General features: G+C 39.9%; 1 non-coding gene across 1 annotated transcript; it reads left to right on the top strand.

The window, feature by feature from the left end:
- Window positions 1-12,282: 12,282 nt before the first annotated feature.
- LOC148567455 (small nucleolar RNA R71) lies at window positions 12,283-12,386 on the top strand. Its single transcript, XR_015882788.1, has one exon. It is a non-coding gene; the product is annotated as a small nucleolar RNA R71 (small nucleolar RNA).
- Window positions 12,387-14,092: the final 1,706 nt, after the last annotated feature.

Below are 14,092 nucleotides of genomic sequence, written 5' to 3'. Positions count from 1 at the left end.
CTAGTAACTAGGGTTTACAGAAAATGAGTAACTAAGTGCAAATAATGCAGAAATCCACTTCTAGGACCCACTTGGTGTGTGCTTGGGCTGAGCATTGAAGCTTTTTCGTGCTTAGGCTGTTCCTGGAGTTAAACGCCAGCTTTGGTGCCAGTTTGGGCGTTTAACTCCAATTTTGGTGCCAGTTTGGGCGTTTTACGCCAAGATGTTTTAGGCTGAATTTGAACGCAAGTTTGGGCCATCAAATCTCGGGCAAAGTATGGACTATTATATATTGCTGGAAATCCCAGGATATCTGAATCCAACAGCATCTGCAGTCCTTTTTCAGCCTCTGAATCAGATTTTTGCTCAGGTCCCTCAATTTCAGCCAGAAAATACCTGAAATGACAGAAAAACACACAAACTCATAATAAAGTCTAGAAATGTGATTTTTGAATAAAAACTAATAAAAATATAATAAAAAATAATTAAATCATACTAAAAACTATGGGAAAACAAAGCCAAAAAGGGTATAATTATCCGCTCATCACAACACCAAACTTAAATTGTTGCTGGTCCCCAAGCAACTAAAAACAAAATAGGATAAAAAGAAGAGAAAATACAATGAATTCCAAATATCAATGAAGCTCATTTCTAATTAGAGAACGGGGCTAGTGGCTTTCTGCTTCTGAACAATTTTTGCATCTCACTTTATCCTTTGAAGTTCAGAATGATTGGCATCCATAGGAACTTAGAATTCAGATAGTGTTATTGATTTTCCTATTTCAATATCTTGATTCTTGAACATATCTACTTTATGAGTCTTGGCCGTGACCCTAAGCATTTTGTTTTCCAGTATTACCACCTGATACATAAATGCCACAGACACATAACTGGGTGAACCTTTTCAGATTGTGACTCAGCTTTGCTAGAGTCCCCAGTTAGAGGTGTCCCGAGCTCTTAAGCACACTCTTTTTGCTTTGGACCACGACTTTAACCGCTCAGTCTCTAGCTTTTCACTTGACACCTTCATGCCACAAGCACATGGTTAGGGACAGCTTAGTTTAGCTGCTTAGGCCAGGATTTTATTCCTTTGGGCCCTCCTATCCATTAATGCTCAAAGCCTTTGATCCTCTTTATTTTACCCTTGCCTTTTGGTTTAAAGGGCTATTGGCTTTTTATGCTTGCTTTTCCCTTTTTTTTCGCCAATTTTTTTTTTGCAAGCTTTTCACCGCTTTTTCTTGCTTCAAGAATCAATTTTTTGATTTTTCAGATTATCAATAACATTTCTCCTTTTTCATTATCCTTTTAAGAGCCAACAATTTTAACATTCATAAACAACAATATCAAAAATATGCACTGTTCAAGCATTCATTCATAAAACAAAAAGTATTGCCACCACATCAAAATAATTAGATTATTCTCAAGATGTAATTCGAAATTCATGTACTTCTTTTTTCTTTTTCAGATAACAATTTTTCATTCAAGAAAGGTGAAGGATTCATAGGACATTCATAGCTTTAAGACATAGACACTAGACACTAATGATCATGTGATAAAGACACAAATATAGATAAAACATTAAGCATAGAAATCGAAAAACAGAAAAATAAGAACAAGGAAATTAAAGAACGGGTCCACCTTATTGATGGTGGCTAGTTCTTCCTCTTGAAGATCTTATGGAATGCTTGAGCTCCTCTATGTATCTTCCTTGTCTTTGTTGCTCCTCCCTCATGACTCTTTGGTCCTCTTTAATTTCATGGAGGATGATGGAATGCTCTTGGTGCTCCATCCTTCTTTGTCCCATGTTGGAACTTAATTCTCCTAAGGAGATGTTGATTTGCTCCCAATAGTTTTGTGGAGGAAAGTGCATCCCCTGAGGCATCTCAGGGATTTCATGATGAGGAACTTCCTCATGCTCTTGTTGAGGTCCATGAGTGGGCTCTCTTATTTGCTCCATCCTTTTCTTAGTGATGGGCTTGTCTCCTTCAATGAGGATGTCTTCCTATATGACAATTCCAGCTAAATTGCATAGGGTACAAATGAGATGAGGGATGGCTAACCTTGCCAAAGTAGAGGGCTTGTCCGCCACCTTGTAGAGTTCTAGAGATATGATCTCATGAACTTCTACTTCCTCTCCATTCATGATGCTGTGGATCATGATAGCCCGGTCTATTGTAACTTTAGACTGGTTGCTAGTAGGAATGATAGAGCGTTGGATGAACTCCAACCATCCCCTAGCCACAGGTTTGAGGTCAAGCCTTCTTAGTTGAACCGGCTTGCATCTTGAGTCTCTCTTCCATTGAGCACCTTCCACACAAATTTCCATGAGGACTTGTCCAACCTTTGATCAAAGTAGACCCTTCTAGTGAAAGGGTGAGGGTCTCCTTGCATCATTGGCAAGTTGAATGCTAACCTCACATTTTCCGGACTGAAATCCAAGTAATTCCCCCGAACCATTGTGAGCCAATTCTTTGGGTTCGGGTTCATACTTTGATCATGGATCCTAGTGATCCATGCATTAGCATAGAACTCTTGAACCATTAAGATTCTGACTTGTTGAATGAGGTTGGTGAGAGTTTTCCAACCTCTTCTTTGATTCTCATGTCAGATCTTCGGATATTCACTCTTTTTGAGCTTGAAGGGGACCTCGGGGATCACCTTTTTCTTGGCTACAACTTCATAGAAGTGGTCTTGATGGACCTTTGAGATGAATCTCTCCATCTTCCATGACTCAGAGGTGGAAGCAATTGCCTTTCCTTTCCTCTTTCTAGAGGTTTCTCCGGTCTTAGGTGCCATTGATGGTTATGGAAAAATAAAAAGCTTAGCTTTTCCCACACCAAACTTAGAAGGTTTGCTCGTCCTCGAGCAAAAGAAGAAAGAAATGAGTAGAAGAAGAAGAAATGGAGGAGATGGAGGTAAGGAGAGGGTTCAACCAAGGGGGTGTATTGCGTATGATGTGTGAAATAGAAGGTGGTAAGGAGGGGTATTTATAGTGTAGGAGGGAGAAAGAATTCGGTCATGAAGGGGTGGGTTTGGGAGGGAAATGGTTTGAATTTGAATGGTGGGGTTTTATGATGGATGGATGTGAGTGGTGAAGAGATTATGGAGAAGAGGGTAAGATTTGATAGGTGAAGGATATTTGGGGAAGAGTAATTGATGGGATTGGTCATGAGTATTTAGGGAAGAGTGTTATGGAAAGGTGTGAAGAAGAGAGAAGAAGAGGTGGTGTAGGTGGGGATCCTGTGGGGTCCACAGATCCTAAGGTGTCAAGGAACTCTGCTCCCTGCACCATTCTGGCATTCAAATGCCCATTGTGTGCCAATGTTGGCGTTTAACGCTAGCTTTACTACCTTTCCTGGCGTTAAACGCCACTCTGTTGCCCATTTCTGGCGTTAAACGCCAGCTAGATGCCCATTTCTGGTGTTTAATGCCAGCCAGATGCCAGACAGCCCTTTCTGGTGTTAAACGCCCAGAGTGTTGCCCATTCTGGCGTTTAACACCTAGAATACTGCCAGGCTGCGCGTTAAACGCCCATTCTGCTATCCTTACTGGCGTTTAAACGCCAGTAAGTGATGCGCATAAACGTGTTATGCTACGATTTAGGAAATTACACGATCGGCAAAATTCCTTCCGGTAAGTGCACCGGTTATCGTCGTCAAGTAAAAACTCACAATAGAGTGAGGTCGAATCCCACAAGGATTGGTTGAGTGAGCAATTCGGATTAGAAGTGTGTTCTAGTTGAGCGGAATCAAGATTTGAGATGAGAATTGCGGAATGTAAAATTGGCGGGAAAAGTAAATGACAAGAAAATTAAATGGCTGAATCTTAAATTGCATGAATTAAAGATTGCTGAAATTAAAAGGGAATGGGGATGATTGCAAGAATTGAATTGCAGAATGTAAAGAGAAAGTGGAAATCAGAAATGGGGAATTCATTGGGTTTAGGAGATATTGAAATCTCCGAATCAAAACATGTAAATCTCTTCCTCAACCAATGCATTCATTGAATTTTGCTTGGCAATCTTATATGATTGGATCCCAATTCCTTGGCTCACCAATGCTCTCTAAAAACAAACAAATTCCCAATCCCTTGGTTTAAATGTTCATAAGAAGAGATGATGCTTGATCACTGATTATACCACACAATTTCATGAACCACAATTTGGTAGGATTACATGTCACAATATCCATCCAAACCCCAATCCAATCCACTGTGAGAAAGCTTCTCTAGCATGAATCCTCCATTCCTTTCCCAAGGCTCCGAAGGATTCCAAGTATGAGTAGTCTCTTTCCCAAGACAACTACTCAATGGAATTAGATCGAGAAGCTTTCTAACAAAATTCAAGAGAAAAGATTGAAGAAGAAGATAAACTATTATTGATTCATTGAATTACAATAGAGCTCCCTAACCCAATGAAAGGGGGTTTAGTGAATCATAGCTCTCAATTCAATTACAAAGAAAAAGAAACTAGCTAAAAGTGAAAGTAAAAGTCCCTTTTTCTAACTTAACTTCTATCCTATTTATACACTTTCTATATTGAGCTTCAGTTGTGCTTCTTGGGCTTTGAGGCCTCTCCTTGCTTTCCTTTTGTCTTGGGTTTAGGATCCATAATCTTGATGAGGTTGTTGATCCAAATCCTGTAACATTTATTGAGCCAACTTAGTGATAATCAAATAATGGCACATGACTCAATAAATGAGATTTCAAACTCATCAATCCCTCAGGCCCAATCCCATAAACCATGATATTCAATTGGGTTTCATACCAAAGTAAGTTTAAGTTAATAATTGTGCTCAAAGACTAACTTAAATCACAATATTTTTGGCCCAGAAACTTTTTTCCAAGAGTGGCGTTTAAGTTGTAGTTTAAGCTTAAACTGCAACTTAAACGCCAGACACTTCCAGTGATGCCATTTGTAGAAGCACGTTTAAGCTTCAGTTAAGGTTAAACTGAAGCTTAAACGTGGAAATGGAAGAAGGTAGCCCTGGAGAGTCATGTAGTCGAACACGTTTAAGCTTCAGTTTAAGGTTAAACTGAAACTTAAACGTGGAGATAGGAAGGGCAGCCCTGGAGGTCGAACACGTTTAACCTCCAGTTTGAGGTCAAACTGGAGGTTAAACGTGGAAAAGGGTGGAGGCATACTGGAGGTCGAACACGTTTAACCTCCAGTTTGAGGTCAAACTGGAGGTTAAACGTGGAAGCTTGGAATGGTGGCCCTGGAGGTGTCGAACACGTTTAACCTCCAGTTTGGGGTCAAACTGGAGGTTAAACGTGGAGATGGAGAGAGCAACCCTGGAGTGAAAAAACTATCGAACACGTTTAAGCTCCAGTTTGAGTCAAACTGGAGCTTAAACGTGGAATGGCCCCTGGTACTCTTCCTGGTTCTGGCGTTTAACCTCCAGTTTGAGGTCAAACTGGAGGTTAAACGTGGAACTCCTCCCTGGGTGGCATACTCATTCTGGCGTTTAACCTCCAGTTTGAGGTCAAACTGGAGGTTAAACGTGGAATGCTCCTTAAGTGAGGCTTTTCATTCTGGCGTTTAACCTCCAGTTTGAGGTCAAACTGGAGGTTAAACTTCAATCCCAGCATTTCTTATCCTTCATGATTTTGGCGTTTAAGCTCCAGTTTAGGCTTAAACTGGAACTTAAACTCCACATGTGATATTCAAGCTTCCTTTATTGATTTTGTTGCTTCCTTGCTTAGCCTCTTCTTCCCTGAAATCATCCAAACAATTGCATCAAAGTCTTGCAAAATTTCATGAGAAATCTTTCATTCATAGCATTTAAGTAATATAACTAAAACTCATGGAATTTGCATCAAAATCATATTGTTTGGATGGTTCATTACTTTGTTCTTCATTTAACCATTTTTGGTTACTTTAAGCTCAAGAAAATGCATAAAATAACTAAAACTAACAGAAAAATGCCAGTGAAACTAGCCTATGATGCCTTGGCATCACAACACCAAACTTAATACTTGCTTGTCCCTAAGCAAGTCCTGAGTTATTTGAGAAGAAAGTATGAACAGAAAGTAATTACATTGGCTATATTAGCAAGCATTTGAAGTTCATCAGAAGGGTTCTATGCAGAAAGTTGCAGCATCACTTTTTCATACTTATCAGGTAGGATTATCACTTTTTCATTGCATCCGTCAAAAATTGCTATGGCCTCCTGTTATTCTTATGTCTTTGGCACTTCTCTTTTGTTTTTCTTTTCTTTTTCTTAGAGCTTCTTTTGCTCCTTGTTTGCTTAGTGGCATGTGTTGCACAAGCCTTTGGCATTTTCTTTTTCTTATCAGTGCACTACACATATCCACTTTAGGCATTTTAGTTCACATTTCTTCTTGAGACATTGGTGCCCAGCACCTCTTTGTGTGACTAAATGTTTTGTATTGAGGTTGCTCTTGATAATGGACTTTTGGTTGATAATCCCGGGTTAGTTAACCCAAGTTACCAAGTGTTGAAACACTCCTCAGAACCTATTCATCCAAGCATATCCTTAATACATAAACACCACAGGCATTTGTCTCAGAAGTTCAAACCATTGGTGCCTAGCTTATTTTCTCAATTTTTTTGCTTTTTGGTTGCCTTTTTCCATGGCTTTTTCTTTTCCTTTTTCTTTCTTTTTCATGGCCAAAGACATTTATTCATCAAGATCCATAGACAATTTTTACTTCTACATAAAAAATGATAATTCTACACTCTAATTTTAGTGATGTGACTAAACAATCAAGCATGCATACCACCACTTAATTCTACTTGATTTGTCACTAATTTAGCCAAGTTACTTTTGTTCAAGCTTTTCTTTTATTTTTGGAAACAGAACAAGCATGGCAGGCACTTGTTTAAGAAGGTGAAGTTATATCCAAACATCTAAGCATTCACTTTATTCAAAGCAATTAACAAAAAAAAACTACACATTCCAGAAAGAGTCAACATTTACAGTTTAAACCAGAACACGCATGCTTTTGTTTAACCTTTTTAAAGAATTATCAAGGAATAATACCACCTTGTGAAATTCCTTGTTTTCTCTTTGTTGTCAGGAAACACTTTGATTTCTCCTTCTTCTTCCTAAATGTTGCTTCATGCTTTAAGGTTCTTGTTTCCTTTCCTGCAAAGAGTAATGAAGTTGCTTGCTCCTCAAGCACTTAAGTGGTTAGCTCAACTATGTGTGGGTAAGTATCGGATTCTTAAGTTGGTGTGTGAACACCAAACTTAGTCTCCCACTTACTTCTCTGTGTTCTTTGAATCCTTGAGTTATCTTGGAATGATGTTGCTACTAAGGGTTTTAAGCATTTCTGTGACTGCTTAGAATAGTTGTTCCTTTCACATAATTCAAAGGTTGTTGTGTTCAGTTGATCTTTATGGTGGAACACCAAACTTAGAGTCACACATTCCCCTTTGACTTATGGATCCATGAATTCATTGTTTGGTGTGAAACACCAAACTTAATTCTTTGCAATGCACAGAAACTACTTTACCCCTTTTATTGAAACAAATAAAAGAAACAGCAAAAAGGTATTACCTCAGGTTGGGTTGCCTCCCAACAAGCGCTTGTTTAACGTCATTAGCTTGACGGTCAGCTTCCTCAGTTGAGGTGATATTTAACTTTGTCCTTCTCCTCCACATCTCCCAAGTAATGTTTGAGTCTTTGACCGTTAACAATGAAGGTTCGTTGCGACTTTTCTTCCATGATTTCTACTTGTCCATAGTTGGAGACCTTGGTGACAAGGAATGGTCCAGACCACCTTGATTTTAACTTCCCTGGAAATAGCTTTAGCCTAGAATTGTAGAGCAATACTTTTTGCCCTTCTTTAAATTTCCTTGGGGCTATGTTGCTGTCATGCTTCTTCTTTGCTCTTTCTTTGTAAATTTTGGCATTCTCATAAGCTTCCGCTCTGAATTCTTCCAATTCTTGAATTTGCAACATCCTTCTTTCTCCAGCGGCTTTGTTGTCCAAGTTCAGAAGTTTCAAGGCCCAGTATGCCTTGTGCTCCAACTCCAGTGGTAGATGGCAAGCTTTTCCATATACTAGTTGGTAAGGAGACATTCCAATTGGTGTTTTGAAAGCTGTCCTATATGCCCAAAGAGCATCATCTAGCTTAATCGACCAGTCCTTTCTTGAAGTTCCCACAGTTTTTTCCAGGATTCTTTTGAGTTCTCTGTTAGATATTTCGGCTTGCCCACTTGTCTGTGGATGGTATGGTGTGGCTACCCTGTGTTTGACTCCATATTTTAGGAGCAATGCCTCTAATGGTTTGTTGCAAAAGTGGCTTCCTCCATCACTGATGATTGCTCTTGGAACCCCAAAACGGCAAAAAATGTGTTTTCTGAGGAAGTTCATGACTACCTTATTATCATTGGTTGGAGTTGCTATTGCTTCAACCCATTTGGAGACATAATCTACTGCCACAAGAATGTAATTATTCGAGTATGAGGAGGGAAATGGTCCCATGAAATCTATCCCCCATACATCAAACAATTCAAGTTCCAGAATGAATTGTTGTGGCATTTCATTTCTTCTTGGCAGGTTCCCAGCTTTCTGGCATTCAGGGCAGTGCTTCACTAATTCTTTTGCATCTTTGAAAATAGTAGGCCAATAAAAACCACACTGCAACACCTTAGCTGCTGTTCTTTCCCCTGCAAAGTGCCCTCCATAAGTGGAGCCATGGCAGTCCCATAAAACTTCCCTTCCTTCTTCCTCGGATATGCATCTTCTGAGTATGCCATCGGAACATTTTTTGAACAAGTATGGTTCGTCCCAGATGAAGTATTTGGCATCATTTACCAATTTCTTCTTTTGATGTTTGTTAAATTCCAAAGGTAAACTCCCAGTGGCCTTGAAGTTTGCTATGTCTGCAAACCAGGGTGCTTTGTGAATTAGCATGAGTTGTTCATCAGGAAAGCACTCATTTACATGTGTGCTTTGTGTGCTTCCTTCTTCACATGGTATCCTTGATAAATGATCTGCCACCTTGTTCTCTACACCCTTCTTGTCTTTGATTTCAATGTCAAATTCCTGCAACAAAAGAACCCATCTAATAAGTCTCGGTTTAGATTCTTGTTTGGCAAGTAAATATTTTAACGCTGAATGATCAGTGAAAACAATGACTTTAGATCCAATGAGATAAGATCTAAATTTTTCAAATGCAAAGACTATTGCCAAGAGTTCTTTTTCAGTGGTTGTGTAATTCCTTTGGTTAGCATTCAAGACTTTACTGGCATAATAAATCACATGTACCAAATTGTCTTTCCTTTGTCCTAACACTGCCCCAATAGCAAGGTCTGATGCATCACACATCAGTTCAAACGGTAAGTTCCAATCAGGTGGGGCAATGATAGGTGCAGAGGAAAGTTTTTGCTTCAAAAGTTCAAAGGCTAGCATGCAATTTCCATCAAATACAAAGGGTGTATCAGAGACAAGCAAGTTACTCAAAGGTTTGGCTATTTTAGAAAAGTCTCTAATAAACCTTCTGTAAAAACCAGCGTGGCCCAAAAAGCTCCTAACTGCCTTGACATTACTTGGTGGAGGTAGTTTTTCAATGATTTCCACCTTAGCTCTGTCCACCTCCATGCCTCTATTAGAGATTTTGTGGCCAAGGACTATTCCTTCTGTGACCATGAAATGACACTTTTCCCAGTTTAATACTAGATTAGTCTCTTGGCACCTCTTAAGCACCAAGGCAAGGTGGTGTAGGCAGCTGGGAAAAGAATCCCCAAACACAGAAAAATCGTCCATGAAGACCTCAATAAATTTTTCAATCATGTCCGAAAAGATGGACAGCATGCATCTTTGGAAAGTGGCAGGTGCATTGCACAATCCAAAGGGCATGCGTCTATAAGCAAAAACTCCATATGGACAAACAAATGATGTTTTCTCTTGATCACTAGGATCAACTACTATTTGGTTGTAGCCTGAATATCCATCCAAGAAACAATAGTAAGCATGTCCGGCAAGCCTTTCAAGCATCTGATCCATGAATGGGAGTGGGAAATGATCTTTTCTGGTGGCTTCATTGAGCTTCCTGTAGTCTATGCACATCCTCCACCCAGTAACGGTTCTTGTGGGTATGAGTTCGTTCTTCTCATTTGGCACCACCGTTATCCCACCTTTCTTGGGAACTACATGGATGGGACTAACCCATGGGCTATCAGAAATGGGGTAGATTACCCCTGCCTGCCATAACTTCCTCACTTCCTTTTGTACCACTTCTTTCATGACGGGATTCAATCTTCTTTGAGCTTGAATGGAGGGTCTAGCATCTTCTTCTAACAAGATTTTATGCATGCATATGGATGAACTTATCCCCTTCAAATCAGCTAGGGTCCATCCAATGGCATCTTGATGAGTTTGCAGCACCTTGATCAATTCTTCTTCTTGTTCTTGGCTCAAGGCCGAGCTAATGATAACAGGGTGACTCTCATCACTACCCAAGTATGCATACTTGAGATTAGGGGGCAATGCTTTGAGCTCAGGTTTTGGTGCTTCCTTTTCTTCTTTCACTTTCTCTGGCCTGCTTAGCATAGTTGTGTCATCATCCTTGATATCACTAACTTCAATATCCTTGGTGAACTCCTCCTCTGCCACTTCCTTTATTGTTTCCTCAAAAGTTTCTTGTACTGCAATGTCCACTACATCAACCCTCATGCATTCCCTTAGTGATTCTGATGGATAGCTCATTGCCTTGAATACATTAAACACCAATTTCTCATCATGGAGTCTAAGAGTGAGTTCACCCTTTTGTACATCTATGATGGCTCCAGCAGTAGCTAGGAAGGGTCTTCCCAGAATTATTGAAGCTTTGGCTTCTTCCTCCATATCTAACACCACAAAATCAGCAGGAAATATAAATTCTCCCACCTTCACCAACAAATCCTCAACTATCCCATGAGGGAATTTAAAAGTTCGATCTGCCAATTGGAGGGCCATTCTTGTTGGTTTGGCCTCTTCAATCTTCATTCTTTTCATCATTGTTAGCGACATCAAATTGATGCTGGCCCCTAAATCACACAAGGCCTTCTCCACCATGACTTCTCCTATAATACAGGGGATTTGGAAACTGCCTAGGTCCTTCAATTTCTGAGGCAATTTGTGCTGAATGATGGCACTGCATTCTTCAGTTAACAACACAGTTTCCTCATTTCTCCAGCTTCTCTTCTTGGTCATCAATTCTTTTAAGAATTTTGCATAGAGTGGCATTTGCTCTATTACTTCAGCAAAGGGAATGTTGATTTGAAGCTTCTTGAAAATCTCCAAGAACCTGGAGAATTGGCCATCCTTTTCACTTTTCATCAAACGTTGAGGATAAGGTGCTTTAGGTGTGTAAGGCTTCAAGACCTCTTTTTCTTTTTCTTTTGTTGCAAACGGTGTAACAGATTGTCCTTGTTCTTTGTCTTTCACATTTTCCTTTACTTCATCCTCTGTGGTTTCCCTTGAAATCTCCTTTAGATTCTTTCCACTTCTGAGGGTTATGGCCTTACATTCCTCCCTTGCAATAGCCTTAACAGTATGAGAACTGCTTGTCCCAGGAGCTTGCTTAGTCAAATACAAAATTTGATTTTCTAGCTTCTGGATGGCAGCTCCTTGGTTTTGCAAGTTAGAATTTACTTCTTCCTTAAAAGCCTTCAATTCAATTATGTCTTGGCTCATGGTTGCAAGCATTCCTTCCATCCGGTTTAATTGATCTTGAAATTGTTGGTTCGGATTAGGTTGGGTATGTTGATTATTTTGGCCATGATATGATGATTGGGGGTAAGTGTTTTGTGTGGCTTGGTATGATCTTTGGTTGGAGTTTTGGTATGTGGAATTGTTTTGTTGGTTGTGGTTGTAAGGTTTGTGGTTTTGTGGTTGGGTTTGTTGGTTTCCCCACCCAAAGTTTGGGTGGTTTCTCCAGCCTGGGTTGTAAGTGTTGGAGTGTGGATCATATGATTGCCTTTGTTGGTTTCCCACATAGTTAACCTCATCCCAATCACCTCCTTCAATGCCTACTTCCTCTTGATCTTGTGTGTGTATTGCAGCCACTTGCTTTGTTTCTAATTGCCTGGTAAGCTCTGCTAGTTGCTTGGCAAACACCTTGTTTTGGGCTAGAATTGTATCAACATGGTTCAGCTCCATGACTCCCTTAGTGTTGTGCCTTTCTGATGCATAGTAGTACTCATTCTCAGCCACTGTCTCGATCACTTCAATGGCTTCTTCCACGGTCTTTTTCTTGTTCAATGAACCTCCTGATGAATGGTCTACAGCCTTCCTTGATTCATAAGAGAGCCCATCATAGAAGATGTGCAATTGCACCCAATCATGGAACATGTTTGGTGGGCATTTCCTTGTCAAGTCCTTGAATCTCTCCCATGCCTCGTAGAGAGTTTCACCATCTTGTTGTCTAAAAGTCTGGACCTCAGATCGAAGCCTATTGACCTTTTGTGGAGGGTAGAAACGTGCCAGAAACTTGCCTTCCACCTCATCCCATGTGGTTAGACTCCCCCTTGGGAATGATTCCAGCCACTTAGCTGCCTTGTCCCTAAGTGAAAATGGGAACAAGAGCAGTTTATAGGCATCTTCCTGGACTCCATTGGACTTCACAGTGTCACAAATTCTCAGGAATTTTGTGAGATGTTGGTTTGGGTCTTCATTAGCACTTCCTCCAAAGGAACAATGATTTTCCACCAATGATATTAGCTGTGGCTTGAGCTCAAAATTATTGGCCTGAATGGGTGGTTTCTGGATGCTACTACCACAATTCCCAGAGGTTGGGTTTATGTATGAACTAAGAACCCTCCTCTCAGGAATGGCATTGTTTCCATCAGCTCTCTCATGGTTGTGAACTTCTCTATCCATGTTGAGATCTAGAGCTTCCTCAAAATTGTCCTCAGATTCTCCTTCAGATTCCTCTTCTCCCACTACTCTCTTCCCTCTTGCTTCCCTTCTAAGTCTATGAAGGGTCCTTTCCGGTTCGGTATATGGAGGAGTTGATGTCTCTCCTCTCCTACCTGTCATACAAGAACACAGCTCAAACACAAACAGGTAAAATACTCTTGGTTAATGGAAGAGTATGGTCAGCTCAATTGAGGAATTAATTCAAACAGTTAGTGAGTCAGTGAGTTAGTTGCATGAATTTAAAGGCATAAAGAAAGAAAGCATGTAACCAAGTGCAGAAATTAAAATTCAACAAGTATTTAGAACAGAATTAACAAAGCAAGAGAAAATTGCTCAATCTAGTTAGCTTCCAATTTGAGAATTGTCAATCGAAAACCAATCCCCGGCAACGGCGCCATAAACTTGATGCGCATAAACGTGTTATGCTACGATTTAGGAAATTGCACGATCGGCAAAATTCCTTCCGGCAAGTGCACCGGTTATCGTCGTCAAGTAAAAACTCACAATAGAGTGAGGTCGAATCCCACAAGGATTGGTTGAGTGAGCAATTCGGATTAGAAGTGTGTTCTAGTTGAGCGGAATCAAGATTTGAGATGAGAATTGCGGAATGTAAAATTGGCGGGAAAAGTAAATGACAAGAAAATTAAATGGCTGAATCTTAAATTGCATGAATTAAAGATTGCTGAAATTAAAAGGGAATGGGGATGATTGCAAGAATTGAATTGCAGAATGTAAAGAGAAAGTGGAAATCAGAAATGGGGAATTCATTGGGTTTAGGAGATATTGAAATCTCCGAATCAAAACATGTAAATCTCTTCCTCAACCAATGCATTCATTGAATTTTGCTTGGCAATCTTATATGATTGGATCCCAATTCCTTGGCTCACCAATGCTCTCTAAAAACAAACAAATTCCCAATCCCTTGGTTTAAATGTTCATAAGAAGAGATGATGCTTGATCACTGATTATACCACACAATTTCATGAACCACAATTTGGTAGGATTACATGTCACAATATCCATCCAAACCCCAATCCAATCCACTGTGAGAAAGCTTCTCTAGCATGAATCCTCCATTCCTTTCCCAAGGCTCCGAAGGATTCCAAGTATGAGTAGTCTCTTTCCCAAGACAACTACTCAATGGAATTAGATCGAGAAGCTTTCTAACAAAATTCAAGAGAAAAGATTGAAGAAGAAGATAAACTATTATTGATTCATTGAATTACAATAGAGCTCCCTAA

The sequence above is a fragment of the Arachis ipaensis genome, chromosome B4 (assembly GCF_059453495.1).
Source record: "Arachis ipaensis isolate K30076 ecotype BB chromosome B4, ASM5945349v1, whole genome shotgun sequence".
NCBI classification, from domain to species: Eukaryota; Viridiplantae; Streptophyta; class Magnoliopsida; order Fabales; family Fabaceae; genus Arachis; species Arachis ipaensis.
The sequence above is the reverse complement of the archived record's forward strand: the minus strand, read 5'-3'. Positions and strand labels throughout refer to the sequence as shown.